Genomic DNA, 17,162 nt, shown 5'->3' on the forward strand with positions numbered 1-17,162 from the left:
TCTGCTGAAAACATAACTGCACCATTATTGATACATAAATGACTAATCGCATACCAAAAAAAACCCTAGAAAGTTACAGAAAGATCTTACAGTTTTTGAGATCAATAAAATGCTCAGCATTTCTCTCAAGATATTTATACCATGTTTATCACCTTGGTATCCAAGTCCAATACAAGAACAGCAAAAACTTGTTCACATGCAGCATATTTAATCTTCAAATGCTTGACAAGCATCAGCCAGTACTCAGAATTCCCTTGTGACATCTCTGAAGGAGCAACCTAAGTGCTCAGGTTAAAATGCCATTCACAGAACAGGACTTCTGTACCACTGATGAGCTTTGGCAGATGTCAAGCATACAAGTCAAAAAAGGGTGAATCAAGAGTCCCACGTACTTGGTAACCCCCCTAAATCTGCTGGTATGTCTGTTCACAGTTTGAAGCTGCCCTCTGCATCCCCACAGTCCGGAGCTGTCCCCTACAATGGAGAAGAAGAGAACTGTCCCCACTGTCCCCTCCCACCTTCTTGGTTTTTAAAAACAATCACCTTGTTCAATGTTAAACTCTCCACATGCACTCTGTATGGCAGCTAAAGCACTTACCTCAGATTTTGGGGCTCCACTCAGGAATTCAAGCACTTAAAAAATATGATGTTGCAGCAGCCAAGTCTTTTATTGAATTTAATCCCAAATGACCTCCGCAGTGACTAATTGAGCAATTACCGATGAACATCTCTGGGCATCACTCTGTACAATTTTGGGAAAACAGGTTGGAAACAATCTTAGGATTTCAGTCTTGTGGAAATCTGGTCCAGCCTAAGTTCTCCACTCTGATTCTTGGGAGAGATGACATAGTGATGACCACATAATCATTAAATGCCTTTTCTTTGAATATAGGAAAATCAGCCTTAAAGGTGAGGTAGCTGCAGACAGAGAGGCAGAACTGTCAGCAGTGAAATACAGATCTGCTTCTGCAGTCATTTGACAAGATATTGGCCCCCCCGATCTGCAGGCCAGGGACATTTCAATGCAGAAGATCAATACTGCCTATAAACACCCTTTAACACATTGTCTTTATTGTTTCTAATTCCTCAGATTAGATTTGGTTTCATTTTTCAGTGGAAATTAGATCTTTATCAACCTTGAATGCTCATTCTCCCCCTACCAGTTGCACATACTTATCTATTCGTCATTGCTGGGCCGTAGTGAGGGTTGCTTGAATTCCTCTTGGAAATGAACAGCATTTTGTAATTACTTGTCTTGATTAATAAACACAACCTCAACAAACATCTAATTTGACTTCTAACTGTGAAGCCTCTAAATAATCTTAATGTTTTGCAAAAGTCCAGAACATTGGAAAAAATAAAATCAAGAAAACTGACTCTAAGGACTTGCTTTATTTTATTTACTTACCCAGAAATCAAATCCTTAATCAGACATTTTCTGCAAAGGCTTTATTCATCTTAACAGCAAATACACAATGCAACTCCATATACTAATGTTAGCCACTAATTAACTTCTCTTGAACTCATAAGTTCTGACTAGAGTGAGAACGCATTTCTCCTCAGCAGACCAGCTATGAAACTTCCCAGCCTCTCGAGTTTACAAAGGTCTGTAAACATTTCTGGGGGAGGAACACACGTGCTATTATCTGAGTCATTATGTTCACAAGATAATCTGGGAAGGAAGATTCAGAGGAGAGCGGTTAATAAGCAGGGAGGAATTTCTAATCCCTGACAGTTCTGTGATGACCACACATCGCCCTGCTCCCTTTGGCACAGAACAGGGCTCTCTAGCTTTGGGGGATTGAGTGGGGTGGGGGGGAGATAGCAGGAAAGAATAAAAATACAAAGATTCCTTTGTCTTCAACAGATTTTGTTGTTTCTGTTTAGTATTTTAATGAAATATTCACTGTTCTTGTATTTATGCTTTAATTATTCATCACTGAAATCAGTTAAAGAGTTGTGGCATTCTGAAATGCAGTTCTAAAAGCAATACCTTAGAGCTTCACATTTACTGTAGTTCCGTGACTTACATCTCAAGCCTGCTCTGTTGGAAAACCACAAGGACCTTTCCCTCTGAGCCAGGCCTTGATGAATTCAGCCAAGACACCAGCAGGTGAGGTGAGCTCCTCCTGTCCTGCCACCGCAACCCCAGGTAGCAGCACAGGCAGTCTGCAGGCCGTCATGGGCCCCCCTCAGCCTCCCCTCATTGAGCTTCATGCAGTTGGTGATTGCCCAATCCTCCCCCTTGTCAACATCTCACTGCTAGGCCTCTCCAGCGGGTCAACAGCTCTTCCCAATTTAATATCATCTGTAAACGTATATAGAATGCATTTAGATCCAGATCCAGATCATTTTTAAAAGCAATCAAGAGAACTGGCCCCAAAATGAAGTTCTGGGGAACCTCACTAGGGACTGGTCACCAGCCTGACCTGATGTAACCTCGCTGTCAGCCAGGATCCAGCACCCAAGCAAAAGACGATCACCATTCAGAAATCTTTACATGGAAAACAGACACCGCTTGGCATAGACTCCAGGGTGTCCCCTTTCCAGCCTGGGAACAGGCTCCTTGGAGCAGCCTTTGCCTTTCAAGGCTACCACCTCCCTGCAGTCCCTGTGCTTCAGTTCTGCAGCACACCAAGTGCCAGGAATGGGACTGCTGGCTGGCGTGTGGATGAAGCATCATTTCCCTCTACACACAGAGATAACAGTAAAATAAGCTGTGCTAAATGCAAATGCGAAGCTTCATCCTGAATGTTTTTAGAACAAGAAGTGAAGCACGGACGACACAAAAACCTGTTGTGTTGACAGCACTTCACAAAATTCACAACAAAGTTTTTGACTAACATTTCTTAGTTCTGCACAAGGGAAACCAGGGCCCTCGCCATCTCACCTCCACTCACACGGGGCAACATGAAAAGCAAAGTCCGAATGAAGGTCGTAGTTTCTGACAAATTACAACAGGCAGAGAAGCTCTATCACCTGCCACAAGTCTGAGAGCGTGTTCTTCCATTTGCCCTTTAAACAGAGCTCGTGGCAGTGACAATGGCAGTGCCACAGCCTCAGTCACGGCAGCTGGTGCTGCGCAAGCACAGATTATAACCACTATTTCAATCAGCTCAAGGACCAGTCTGGTATCACTTCTAAAAAGGATGCAGAATAGAGACAAGCAGACCACAGTGGTACATATGAAAGTCATTTGCCACCTAGCTTAACTGTTTTCAGGTATGGGGCATTTCATGTGTCTTCCTCCTCAGCAGCACAGGGAAGTGATGGAAAAAAATACTACAGTACTGTGCAGGTACTGCAACAGAGTTCTCCCTGGGAGAGAAATCAAGATGTTTATTTGAGTATTTAGCAAAGGAGTGATGGAATTTGGCAGCACAAGCCCAAAAAAAGGCTGGCAGAAAGATGATAAGCATGATCAAAACAGAGACAAGTGAGTTGTGCCTAATGTAAGGGCACAGAGGGGCCCAGATGGCCAGTGCTGTAAGCTCATGTGCTGCACATCAGCTAGGCCAAGGACAGGATTTGTTTCTGTTCACCTGCAGAAGCACACCTGATGTCTCCTGGCAAGGAACAGGTGGACTGGGTGTCAGGAGGCTGAGTCACCTCCCCCACTGCCTGCTGCCTCCTTTCTGCTCTGCTTTGTTAAGTAAAGCAGGATTTATTAGCAGCTGGAAAGAGGGGAAGCAGAACAGTGGGAGGCCAGATCAGGCATCCGGAGATAGGGAGACAAGAGAGTGAAAGGCTCTGAAAAGTTGCTTATGCAGGGTATGGAGGAGGGCTGGGACTGGGATTCCACATGCAAAATTCAGGTATTTGTTTTTGTGAGCTCCTTTCTCCCAGAAGGAACGGGGGAGTGAGACAGTCAGAAGGGACCGTGTGGCTACAAAAGAAATAGCACACAGATAAAACAAAAACAAAACACAAAGAAACAAGAAAAAGATTGCTCACCCTCTCAAAAGGCATTGTTTAGTTTAACTAATATTTTCTCCTGCTGTACATGTATCCATCTAAATACCTAAATAAGCATTTGCTGAAAAATGTGCTGCTATTATTTCTTGAGCATTAGACACAATGTAAAATTGGACCCTGAGAGTAATTACGAGGTTCAGGATAATGCTACTATTATTTCTGGTGCTCAGTTCTGTAAATAGTGTCTAATGTACCTCAGAAACTCGCTATTAATCACACACACAAAAAAATGTCTCTCTCTCTAATTCATAAACTGTGATTACTAAATACTTTCAGACTGGTTTTTGTTTGTTTGTTGTTGTTTTTTTTAAGAACTCAAATTTTCCGTATCACCTAGAGGGCTCCTAAGGAACAGAACAAAACAAATAGTTTGCATTTTAAAAATTGAAATTCTGGAAGATGCTCTAAACCTAACACCAAACACAAATGCATTCTGGATTTCAACCATCTTAACATCCTTAATCTTTACCAAGTTCAGTACATTTCTTTGACAACTAATCAATCAAAGGCATCATACCTTCTGCAAAGCTGCCAATTTAGTGTCATTTTGCCCTCTCAATAATGATTTATTTTCTACAGAAGCTTCCTTGTTTACTTTATGTAAGTGTGTGTGTGCGTGTATATATATATATATATATATAAATTTAGCAGAACAGATAGGGAAATAAGAAAAGAAAAAAAGCAGCCAATGTAATACTACATTACTCAGGAGTGCCAACAAGAAAATCCACGGCTTCCATGGATCCATCACTTCCAGTCAACAAATCAGCAAGGACATCCCCATGACTCAGCGTCCAGCAAGGGAAAGCAAAGAACTGGCTCCAAAAAGGGCTAAGACACTCTGGAAAGAGGCCATCAAAGACCCACCAGCAGTGATAAGCTGTCCTGGATGAGCAGAGAGGAGCAGTCAGCATATTTGGCAGAGGAAGAGCAGGAGGCAACTCGGAAATAGAGTCTGCTAGTTGTGCTCCATGAGGGTAGCACTACCAAAAATAAAACCATGGAGTATGTAACTGTTTGTCTATGACAAGACACAAATGTCAGAAAAAAATAAAGGAAGGGTGTAAGGACAAAATTATATTAAAAACTAACAAGAACAATAGCACAAAACTACTCAAGGAAACGCCCTTCCCAAACCACAGCAAATCTCCCCCACAGGGGAGGGCGAACATCAGGGGATGCTCACCAGGAACAATGTCTGCCGGGGGACCCTGGCCAGCAAAGGTAGATCCTTCTGTCAAGTTCTGCTCTTCTCAAAAGCACAAGGGTTTTCAAAACAGATTGATTGATTTCCTTAATGGGAACAACAGCACAGACTAATTCCATTATTTTCAATGGAGCTGAATTTGAAAGGTCTATTCACGTGTAATGGTACCTTCTGGGGAAAAGGCAGCAAGGAATCAATTTTACAAACCACAGTGATTGAGTCCATTTAAAAAACAACAAAAACAATCAAACCTTTCACAACAATTCAAAGAACAGACCTCTGAAGCATCTGATGGCCAAGAGCAGATGATCCTTGCAGCAGCACAGTGGTACCTTCCTGCTGCCTCTCAGCCCTGCATGCCCACAGCCTTTCCTAGGCCGCAGCTGCTGCCCACTGGGCATCACTCCTGTCAGTACTTTTCTCCAGACCTCACCGTGTGGAATGCCGTCCCAGAACAGGCCCCAGCTAAGTGACTGGAATTAATGGTGGGGGCCATCCCTGCACGGCTCCAGATACTGCCAGCCAAGGAAGGAGGGAGGAAAGAAAGGGCTGAAAACAGAGACCGAGCCTCCAAGCCTCCCCCTCCACATAAGAGCAAAACCATCCCATGCCATTGCAGTATTTCTCTTAACCGTTTTCAAGAAGAATCCACGTATTTCAAATCTCAGACATGAAAACAGCTATTAGAGATGTAAGAGAAAGAAATAGGGAAACTTCTACCTGTGGCTATAAAAGCTTACAGCCACTCTTCAGCTTGTTGGCAGAAATCTGCAGCAATGGATAATAAAATTCTAAATGCAAGTGCCCGGCTAGCAAAGGCATTTAAGCACACGCCAGCCTCTCGGTTGTTATTTTTCAGAGGCTATTCATTCACTCAACCAAAACTTGCCGGCTCCCTCGGTGCACTGCTAAGAGCTGCTGGTAGGTTTGGGTGGGTTGCAGTGACCTTTTCATACCACATTAGTGGACATAATTTGCTGAACTAACATTCCCTGCTGTTGCTGTTGAATCTATCAAATCACTTTTGAGCTACCATGCAATCTTAAAAGCTTGTTACAACCCACCCTGGACCAGGCTTCAATTTAGTGCGGCGGGTGCTGAAATTCCACACCACCCTGCGAGCCCTGCAGACAGGCAGCACTACTCAAGGTGCACGCTTCATTGCACCCGTGCCAAGGAGACAATTCAGCAGTCCTGGCCCCAGCGGGTCCTACAGGACCACAGGTACCTCTGTTTTCATTAATGGAACTTAGATCCAAATACTACTTCTTCAGGAATCCTGATGCCCATCCAACCAGGACATGAGCCAGATGGGTCTGTAACCAGCAAAACATGCAGCAGTCACTGCCCAGCATGTGGAAGGACAAAGAATGGATTGGATATTACCTTCCAAAAACCCAAAGCATTTACAAACTCGTACTTACCCCTCACATAAAATCTGTGTTCTACATAGCTCAGGAAACAACTCACAGAAGTGGGGCTTTTCTGCCATTAATAGGGGCAAAACAACTCCACTCGTGCTGTCCGGGAGCGTGGCACGGGCCAGCAGGCTGTCCTCACAGCTATTCCTCCTTCCTCTCATTCTAATGAGCCTTGTTTACTCTGGTTGCATGCACCTCCAGACACAAATGGCCCTTCAGCTACTGTACATCTTATTTGTCCTTGCTTCTGCAATAAGCACTCACATCAATGAGTGTTTAAAACAGTGCAAAATTCAAAAGAAACTCCCCTAGGTGGTCTATGCATACAAATAAGTATATATTTTGTTTTTTTCATAAAAAGACACCCTGCAGGTTTCAAGCTTCTCTCACTGCAAGAGAGATTCTCAGGCAACAACGCTGATTTGGTGTAAGCTGATCCGTATCACCGAATCCTGCCTTTGTTTTTGGCAGTCCCCTTTCAAGGTGACGAAATTAAAGTGAAAATCTAATTCCTAACAGCCCAACACGGGGGCAAGGCTGCTTCACAGAAATCTAAAAGGCTAAATATCATGAAGCAAACGAAAAAAGAAATCCGTGCAGCTCAGAGAACGTCACTGGTAATATAAGGGCTGGGAGGATTACTAGCCAAGGAAAAAACAATCCCAAAGCTGCATCAGATTCCTTCAAAACAAACACATCCAATGGACAAGGTTATGGTAGAGCTGAAGAGGCTTCTTCCCAGGCTCAGTGCCTGCAAGGAAAGCACTTAGTGATGAACCTGCTAACATGAACACAAAAGGGTCAGATCTTGTCATGCAATACAGTGGGTCAGCCCATAGCACCTGGCCTGTCACCAACCTCGGGACTTCCAAAAACGGTATGCATGGAGATATGAAAAAGCAAATGAAAAATATGCCTACATTCATTTTTAGTCTATAAGCTTGAAATTGTTAAGAAAAAATATTTGCTGTCTGCACCTGTGTGAAATTGTGATTGCGGATGTAAGTGCTCTCAGCACCACGCACGCTATGGCACTACCACTGCACTAATCACTGAAGGATGTTCAATAGTCCTGTTCAAATGCAACAGAAAAAAAGCAAATTTCTTAATGCAGTGCAACTCCAAAGATTACCTGATGCATCTTTCCCTCTAGGCAAAGTAAGGCCTCGCCAAAATGGGAACTCAGGCACATCCTAAAGTAAGACTTCACCAAGTTAGCCCATGCCCCACACAATCATAGAATCATTAAGGTTGGAGAAGACCTCTAAGAACATCTAGTCCAACTGTTGACACATCACCACCATGCCCACTAACCATGTCCCTCTGTACTATAGCTACCCATTTCTTAAACACCTCCAAGGACAATATGTCAATGCATGCTATTCTAAAAACTTCCATTTTTTCCCTAGGTAGATCACCTCAGACAGAAGACCTCGTAACACATATAGGCTGTCCTTGACACCCTAACCTCCTCCCATAAGCCTTTTTGCCTAGAAGCCTCAACAACAAACAGAAGAGCCAGGGCAGCCCTGGAAGGCACAGCCGGACCCTCGCACAGCAGCAGGTCTGGGAAGCCAGATGTGCACGTGTGGCACCCACTCCCCTGCCCACACAGGCTCCAGCTCCAGCCCCACCTGCCTGCTGCCTTACCTGAGAGCCCTCCTCCTGCCTTGGAGAAGCCAGAGAGCAAAGCCACACACGCTGTCACATCCACAGCCAACAACAGGCAAACGGGGCTGTGCAGATAGCACATCTGCTCGGGCTCCGGCAGGCACAGAGGGGCTGACGTGGATCACGGTGCAGTGACATAGCCTGGCAAAGCCTCTGAGCCAGCGACAGGAGCGAGGAGAGGCCCGCAGAGGTGCGCTGCTGGCTCTGCAGCGAGCTCGTGTTGCAGACTCAAGGCCAGACTGCTGCAAACTAAAATAGCTGCTGCATAAAAGGCACAGCCAGCTCTGCATATTCAAGATCAGAACGGAGATAAATGATGAGATTCTTCTGTGCTATGCACAAAAGCCAAAAATCACCAGTGCATTTACAGTTCAATATTCTCCTAATCCCGTCTTTATTTCTAGTGCATAAATAAAGCTCATTACAAATGATTTTCTTCAGAAACCTACTAGCAACCCAAAATAATTCATGAATGTGCTGTTTGCATTTATACATCCTTGACACCCACAGTAAACATCAAAACAAGGAATTCAGTCACTCACATTGGTTGTAATACATAATTTCTCTTTTCTCCATGGATTCTGTCACAGCTACACCCAGCTAACTCCTGCAGCAGCACCTCTCATGTTGTAGGTACACATACTTACACATACACGTGCATATTTCACAGGAATTCCTCTCAGTCCACCTTGCTTTCCTTCCTAAGCACAGGCATTTTGTGACAACGCACATACATGTATTGAGCAATGCTTTTGTATCAAAAATAAAAAATATAAAAATAAAAACAAGGAGGCTTTCTTTCTTAGTCTTGACCAAACCTAGAGCTGCATGCTTTGCTTTGCTCCAGAAGAGCATGGGGCCTGCTCTCCCTGCTCACAGCATACTCTGCCATTTGTCCACCGGCTGAAGCAAACTGTGTATCTCTGGTGGGTGTGCAGGCAAAAAGCAAGGCTGCAGAGGTGATGCTGATGGGATGGAGGAGTCCAACGGGACCACAGCAGCCTCTCTCGCATACCAAGATCTGGAACACAACCCACCCAGGCAGAGCTGCAATGAGGTCTGCATCCCAGTGACCTGCTGGCACCTCTCTGCAGACACCATGGAGCAGAGCTGGTATAGGTCTAGGTGGACTTTGCTTTTCCTTCCTCGAGAGCTTAAACTGGATAAAGACGTTAACAAATTAGAGACAGAATTTCTACTATTATTATCCCTCAAGCGTGCACGCCCCCAGGAACACACAGCAGCATGCAGACCGAGCACAGTCTGAGCAGCATAGCCAGACCTGTGCCATCACTGCACACCCTGCATGACACCAGAGATGCCCAAGGCAGGAACCACTGCAGCGAAGTATGCTCACCACCCTTACCCCACACAGAGAGCAATGGATGTGTACTACCTCCAACACGCTCTTAGCAGCAGAGCCCCTTCAACACAAGGCACAGCAGAGCCTCAGTGGATAACAGCCAATTACAGAATGACTTGGGTTGGAGGGGACCTCAAAGACCATCTAGTTCCACTGCCCCACCGCAGCCTGGGCTGCCAATCAGGCACTAAATCAAGTTGAGATGAGATGCTGGAGGTGCTGACAAGGAGGAAGAGATGCACAGGGGATCCACAGAGTTGTAGTACAGGTGAGAGCCTGGATGCGGAGCAGGAGATGGTTTGAGGCATAGGGCAACCATAGTGGAGCCAACAGCTCTTCCACTTACACAGCTCCTAAAAGCCACCCAAAGGTGTAGGAGCCACGTGTCCTCCTTGCCCTGCCCCACGGTGCCTAAAGTGGTTGCCTCAAATAAAGCAACCACAGCCCGAGCTGCACCAAAAATGCCTTTCTGAGGGCTTTGTGTCTGTTGCAAGAATCAGACACAAAGAGGAATTCTTATTACCTGCTCTGCACTGAATTATACATACACAGTCCTCCTAATTGCACGCACAAGGTAAAATTAAGCATCATCAATTTTCTTCAAAAGAAAATGTGCATGTCAGCCGTACGCCACTAACCAGTAGGACTTCCCTGTTTAGTTCATGAATGCAGTTATTTTATGCAAAATTCAGAATTTGGGCTGAGTAGCATGTCAAATTATGGGGAAAAAGAGAATGCCACAACTTCACAAACAAGCAGTCTCTTTGCCCCTAAATTGGGGAAAAGAAAAAAAAATTCAATCAAAAAATAAAGCATACAACATTAAAACAAAAAACAACAGCTGTAGGGCAAATTTAGGCAACCAAGAATAAGAGTGAAGGTTGGAAACTTGCCACTAATGGAAAAAGAACGGATACGGCTTATGAAATAACCCCACTGCTTCTGTGTATATGCGTTATTTCCAGTTTGGCCTCCCTAAATTAATCAGTTTTAATCTTCCCTGCTAAACTGGCACAACGTTGACTTCAGTTTTTCAGTGTCCATTTGTTCTACCACATGACATCACGCAATGCCTGCCAATAACACAGAGATGCCTAAAAGCCTTGAAATTCTTGGCTTGGGGACTCCAGGTTTTCTGAGAACTGTTAATTTACTTTGGCTTAAATCCTAGATTTTGGCTCCACTTGAAAAAAGTATTTCTCACACAGTAATTAAACTTGTAGTGGACAACAACAAGGCAATAGGAGACAAGCTCCAAACGGAGCGCCTAGTCACATCTTTCTGAGGTTTCCCTTCTCGTAGCCATGACAAGAAAGCAATGGAGGAGCTGTGCACTAGGAGTGCAGTTTAAGTTCTAATGAGACAATTATGGAACAAACTGTGTTTGTGAGACAAAACTTTATATATCATTACACAATCAGAGAAAGCTTGGCTGTCAGTTAAGAAAAGCAGCTGACATTCAGTCCACGTACAACTCTGACCAAGTCATTAGATGATACAGCAACAATGAAATTGCCTTTTCTTGAGCAGCACATCATTGCATCCTCCTGGTGTTGCAGAGCAGGGGCAGCCCCATCTCTGCCACCTCCAGGACACCAGGGCTGGGACAGCACACAGACTGCTCTCCGGATGGCAGGGACACGGCCTGGGCCCTCAGCCTGCTCTTTGCCAGTGCTTAATGGGAATTTGGCAGCATTTCACTGCACTGCTAGGGGAGGAGAAGAGAAATGGCACACAAGACTGCAAGTTCAAATACACTGCAAAATAGTCTGCAAAAATAGCTGGGCCTTGTAAGAAATATACCTCTCCATGGAAACCACCAGACGCTCTGAATTCTGGCAGACTAGAGAAAACAGGTCTGTATTATTAAAGGAAATGTCTGTGTATTTGGGCTTTTATAATTCTAACCTTCGGGAAGAGAGTGGCAGTTGTTGATCTCGGGAACAGGCCGTATGAATTCCTTAAATCCTTCCCTCTCCACGCCGAGCGGCACTGCGGCTCCCAGGGGACGGCACTGGCAGGGGAGCACACAGTGCAGTTCTTGGCAGTGCTCTTAATTACAGACACAGAATGGAAAGAAGAGCAAGAAAAATACACCCTGGGGTTTTAAAACACCTGTCCATACAAATAACACCCCCTCATATATTTAGATGTGGAATGAGGTATAGCAATACTCCTGTAATACATTAAAGAAAATGATGTATATGTTACAACATCTGTATTCCAAATCTCCAACACTCTAGCAAGTGTAAGATAGGCCATTATGATTCTCTTCCTCACCCCAAACAGTTTCTACTTTGGATGCCAGGTTATAGATTAATTAACTCCCAACTGGCATTGATGGGATAATTACACTCGTCTGTCTGTGAATCTCACAATTTCCAGCCGAACTGCCACACCAGAAAGTAAATCCTAACACAGAAGCCCCACTTCTTCACTGTATCCCAACAACACACTGACCTGTTACCTATGGAGGCTGGGATACGCAATTCAGAAGAAGTTAATAGAATATTTTTAAAGAAATAAAAGTGCTGCAACCTCAAAACATGAAAGGGATGGGCTACAAAGGAACACTCATATAGAGAGCAATTATATTTTTGATATCTAATGGTTCTGCCTCAGGAAGCAAGAGCTGGCTAGCATCAAACTATATAAAAGAAAGGATTATGGGCTCACGAAAGAAGAATGCCATTTTGATTTAAAACCCAGCAAAGCATAGTGCAGATTTGTTATTTTAACTCACAGTGCTTAATTCCTATAACAAGCCAGAATGCCATTAAGGATGAAAAATACATGAAATACTTATGGTATGAGAAATTAAAAGTAACCTCACTTTTCATCAATGACTGTTTGCTGAATAGGCCGTTCTTTGCTTCTTGAAACCATCTTGTGCTTTCACAGTACATCTCTGCTGCACAATATTTCAACAGGGAAAAAAAAAGCTGTGAATTCATTTCTGAGTACCTGCTACTCCGCTGCATCTCCCATCACTGGTTTGGGAGAACTCTCAATCAAAGGACTGCAAACTCTCCTCATGACTTCCCTACCAGCATCAAAAGCAGCTCCTGTATGCATTTGTAAGATTTCTTCCTCATAACACAAAAGGCTCTCCTAACCTCACCAAGCCATCTCTGATTTTCATCCCTCCTGACTCTGCTGTGAGCAGATTTCTGTTGTAAAGCACCACCGCTTCTCTGGACACTTCAGTCAATCTCACAGCAGCAGCAGCAGAAGGCAGCCAGCTGCCAGCTCTGCCCCTTGTGACCAGGATGAAGGCCCTGGATCCCACCTGAGCTCCCAGTTCAGCAGAAGCCGCCATCTCCTGCCTCCAACCAAGGCCTGGGGCTAGGACTGGTGCACAGCTACGTGTGGCACAGCCAGCTGCACTCACCTACATTACCACACAGCATTCAGAAGGTCTGCAGAAAGACCCCCATTTGATGCAAGAAAAGACACCAAGCTGCTGTCTGCTGCTGCTGCAGTGCCACACGTGTTACCAAGCTACAGTTACAAAGCCAAATTTCTGCTGCTTGCAGTTTAGTCAGTGTGCCCACAGACAGCACCAGAGCATTACCAGAGCTGAAGTCCCCTAAATACAGACTCTGATCACACATGAGAGTGATCCAGGGATGCTGCACTCCCTGACACACTGGCATCACCTGACAGCCTGTGCACTTTCCTTCTCATTGCCAGGGGAAGAACAGTGAGCAATCCCTGCAAGAAAATGGCCTCCAATGTAATGCAACAATTTCACCTCAAAATTCTAAAATAATTATAATATTTAGAATGAATTTGTAAACATTGCAAACCTTTTTGTGAAAGGAAGTGGTAAGCTAACTTCCGTTCTCTCCCTTTAGGGCCAGTGCTATGTATGCCGATGCTGCTATACATGCCATAATCAAGTTTTTGAAATAAATTCCCAACATTTAATCCACATCTAGCAATCATCAACATGAGTGACATACAGAGTTTACACAAAAAGATTTAGTTTGCTCTCAATTCAAGAAATTACAGGATACTCTCCAATTATTCAGAATATTTTTGTAGTATAATATCTCAATCTGCTGTTCTATAGTGGGGATTCTGGTCTTCATTTTGGTTTGAAATGCCTAGTGTCCAAGAGAATTCAGACACTCTGCAAAACCCATTGGTGCTTCCTGTTCTAAAGAAAGGTTATCTTTAGCACGCCTAGTTTAAAAGAAGAGACACGCAACACAATCAGCTATGGAAATTCATTCTTTGTGCACTCATCCATTAAAAAGAAAGAACCACAACACTTCAGTTTCAACAAGCAGACACAACTGGGCTACACTGTGCCCACACCATGGTCAGAGCAACACAAGGCGTCCACAGAGAAGGCTCTTTGCCAAAGTTATCAAAAGCAGGGACTTCCTTTGGGATCTCTCCTAGAACGGGGTTTTTGCTCACTCACTTACAGAACTGCTTATGAAAAGTTTTGGGGGGATATCACCCTCCGTGAGGGTGGTGGAGGATTACAAAGATGATGAGGGGCCTGGAGCATCTCCTGCATGAGGAAAGGCTGAGAGACCTGGGGCTCTTCAGTCTGAAGAAAAGAAGGCTGAGAGGGGATCTCAGCGCTCTTTATGAAGATCTGAAATGTGGGAGTCAAGTTGATGGGAGCACACTCCCGTTGAGCTGCTGCAGGGAACCTGCTCTAGCAGGGGGTTGGACTCAATGAACTCCAGAGGTCCCTTCAATTCTGTGATTCTGTTTGCTCAAAACATCACATTTTGTTAGGTAAACTCTAGCTAAATAAATACACTGGCAGCAGCTAGCATTTGACACGATTGATATTGCATTTATACAAGCTCCTGTGTCAATCAAAAAAAATCAATCCTGTGAGGTACACGTGCTGTTCCTCAGGAAGAAGGATCGCCTCCTGTCACACCCCATCCATCCCAGCCCACCCAATTCCTCCCTGAATGCCATTTTCACCTGTCCACTCGCTCGCTTTCCTCTAAAATCCCATCTTCTCCAAGATTAATAGAGAGCAGCACAGCAAAAGCCAGGAAAAAAGATTTCTGTGAAAAACTCAGAAGTGGTGTCAGTGACAGAACAAAAAACACATTGGTGAGAGATGCAACACAAAAACACCACTTACTTTCTGTTACAAAATAACAGCTATATTTCCTTAGATGATATCTCTTGCCAATGATCTCTGTGGCCGTTGCTTTCTTTTTCTTACAAACCCTCCTGAAAAACCTATTTCTGGAACTTTAATGTAGCCAAAGGGATGAAGCAAATAAACAAATCAAAACCGATCAGGAAGTCAAGCCATCCAGCAGCCATTTAAGAAACAGCACTCCCTTTTCCCTTCTCTACACACAGGGCACGGAGTTCTCAAGGACCTCCCCAGCCCAACCTCACCCCTCTGCAGTGTGATGGGTTTTGATGCTCTGTGTGTTCTGCAGAAGCAGGCTGCCCTGCTTTAACTCAGACTGGCACCTGCAGAACAGAGAGGGCGCTGCACAAAGGTCTGAGGTCCTGATCTGGCTCCTTTAAGCACGCATCCATAAAACAGGAAAACTACTTCCCAGGACTACTCCTTGGAGTAAAAACCCTGATTTTGTATTTCCTGAAAACGTAAGAAGTGTATAAAGAGTTTTATGACTCTCTTTTAGTGTTTATAGGCATTTTCGGAAGGGAGAAAGTGGCTATCCAGGAAAATACGTTTTATAGAAAAAAAAGAAAAAGCTGTCAAAGCGCCTGAGTAGTTAAAAACCTTGCTAATTCCTTTAAATCACAGTAACCTTCCATGCTGGGTGAAACCACAGCAAGTATACGTCACTTTTAGGGAAAAATATAGTTCTCATCTGGATGTTTCTTGTCAGAGAAAGGAGATGGTAGAAGAGGAAAGAAAATGTAATGGTTTAAACTGATGAAGTACATTACTGAATGACCATACATTAATATAAAGCAAATATTTCAAGACAGAATTTGAAGGGTAAAAAGAGCATTTTGACCTTCTCTAGTTATTTACTGGGAATGAAGTTAACTTCATACTTCTGTGCAAAGAAAACTCCATCTCCACTGAGCTAATCTGGGTTCTTCTCTGCCCCTGAGCCCTGACAAGTCAGCAGCAAGCAGAAACCTGACTTTCAGCAAAATCATCTCAATGCCCCATCCTCTCCTGCTCAGAAACTTCATAAAGAAAGCCTCTATCCTCCTCACAGGCAGAACGTTATCATGCATGAATGGGGATGCAGGCAGAGGGGCTGTGCTTTCTCAAGTTCACCAGTAAAGAGACCCTCAGAGCACTGAGGCAGGCTGAAAGGAAGGGAGTCCAAGGGAAAACCAGCCTTCAGCCAGCAAAACAGGCAGCTCAGGAGCCCCAGGAAAAAATCTTAAAAGGCTGGAAGAACAGGAACATCACCTTGCACCATTTTGTATTTCAAGGCACCTCTAAGTGTTTAATTGTCCCAGGCTATTTCCCTAAACCCTTCACCTTTGCTGGCACCCTGAGCAAAAACAGAAGCAGCAGTGAAACACCTCTGTGGTTCCAGCTCCAATTCACAGAACAAAATTCATCCTGGCCAGGGGAATGAAACTTCTTTGCAGCTAACAGGGTGCAAAGCAAGCGGCTTCTCTGCTGACTGTGTTCTGCTAACAAATTTTAGTTGTCTGCATTTCTAGAAGCTCCCAAGAAGGCAGGAAATAACTGAAACACAGCCTGCTTATCCGCACCATTCTCATGCAATCATAAGATTTTAGCAATTAAATATTTCACACAAACTTATTCACTCCTTTTAACTACCTCTGCAGTTTCAAATAGTGAAAAAAATACCGAGGAAGAAAGGCATCCACAAAAAGACAGCATTGTAGCTGCATTTTTAAGGTTCGTTTTTATAGGCTCACTGGGTGTGATGGTATCACAGCTCAGGGCCTGATGTGCCACGCATGTGAAAGGCTCATTGGGATAGGCACGCAGCCTCATAACCTACTTATGCAAACAAACCAAACACCACTCGCTGCCTCACGCTTAGGGGAAGCTCGTCAGAAACAACTGGAGTCAGCAACACTCAGCCACCTCTCTCTAGGCTACAATCCACTGGTTTCTAACACTAATCCAATGTCAAATTCCAAAGCCGTGTGCAGGTTGCTCCGTTACAAAGTCTGCTTCCAGCAATCAGATCTCCGTGCCTGCTGAGCTCAGTGCAAGCCACGTTCACAGCACAGACAGATGTAAAACCCAGCTCCCCCGGCCCAGAGACACGACAGCGCTGGGGAGGATGCTTTTGGTAGCTTCGTTTTATAAACTACAAAGCTAAGACAGTGAGCTGATGTGACCTGACCAAAATTCATCCTCACAGCAGCAAGGACAGAAAACCCAGCAGGCCAGAGCTTCAGTTCACCATTTTATGCTTTGAACTACATCCTTCAATGTCCAAAACAAGGCAAACTGTCAGCAGCTCAGACCATTTTGCAGCCAATTTTAATGGGTCTAAAAGCCTCTAACGTCAAAACAAGCATTTACCTAAAACTATATGCTTTTTTATCTTTTTCC

The sequence above is a fragment of the Meleagris gallopavo genome, chromosome 9, assembly GCF_000146605.3.
Source record: "Meleagris gallopavo isolate NT-WF06-2002-E0010 breed Aviagen turkey brand Nicholas breeding stock chromosome 9, Turkey_5.1, whole genome shotgun sequence".
NCBI lineage: Eukaryota > Metazoa > Chordata > Aves > Galliformes > Phasianidae > Meleagris > Meleagris gallopavo.